This window comes from Austrofundulus limnaeus, unplaced genomic scaffold, assembly GCF_001266775.1.
Source record: "Austrofundulus limnaeus strain Quisiro unplaced genomic scaffold, Austrofundulus_limnaeus-1.0 Scaffold426, whole genome shotgun sequence".
In the NCBI taxonomy this organism is placed as follows: domain Eukaryota; kingdom Metazoa; phylum Chordata; class Actinopteri; order Cyprinodontiformes; family Rivulidae; genus Austrofundulus; species Austrofundulus limnaeus.
Window position 1 is genome coordinate 3,958 of NW_013952828.1, and position 873 is coordinate 4,830.

Consider the following 873-nt stretch of genomic DNA (forward strand, 5'->3'; position numbering starts at 1 on the left):
TTGCTGGTGTTAGAATACAAATGATATGGTCACAGACCTTTTTGATGTCGATCATAATTGAGTGTCTGATACATGAAAGCCATCACTCTCAGGTTTTGTGTTTGGCAATTTGTTATGTTACTGTGGCAACATTTGAAGGTTGCCCCCAGTGTCATTAGGAACATGTGGATGCTCGCTTTTGTGGAATTTGTGTGTGCCCAACAGTGAATCTTTTATATGCCAACAACTCCACAAGACGGCAAAAAAGGATGTCTGTTCACCTATTATAAAACACAATTCATATAGGAGAAAACTTCATATTACTGTTTATCCTTAGGTTTCTGTATACATCTTCATTCTGCCTTTTCTTCTTAACTCAAAATTTTCTCTTGCTTTAATTTTCTTCTTTCATCCCATCTCCTGCCCTCCAGCACTGCTCAGGCCCTGTGCCTATCAGATGAACCCAAAGCAGTCAAAGAGTATCGGTACCCAGAGAAGCTGCCGGGTGAACTGTACGATGCAGATACTCAGTGCAAATGGCAGTTTGGGGAGAAGGCCAAACTCTGCACGCTTGATTTTAAGAAGGTAAGAAGGATTTTGACTAAAGTGCATTCTGCAGTTCTTCAATACATAGCAAACACGCAAGAGCTGGATTGCTTTAAAAATATATATCGGAATTGTTTTATTGGAAAAGCAGAGAACTAGAGAGTGGGATGGGATAAATGAGGTAGAGGAAAAACGGGATGAAAGAAGAAAGGGAGGAAGAGAGAAGCGGGTTAGGGTTACATGTCCTCATGACATGCACTCATACATTTTGGCTCTGTCTTTAACATAGACACACACACACTCACACACACACACACACACACACACACACACACACACACACACACA

The 873-nt window shown here is 41.1% G+C and overlaps 1 pseudogene; it reads left to right on the top strand.

Annotated features, from left to right (window-relative positions):
• The first annotated feature begins 410 nt into the window (after positions 1-410).
• LOC106529179 (A disintegrin and metalloproteinase with thrombospondin motifs 16 pseudogene) overlaps positions 411-873 on the top strand; it is a 5,264-nt pseudogene continuing 4,801 nt past the window's right edge.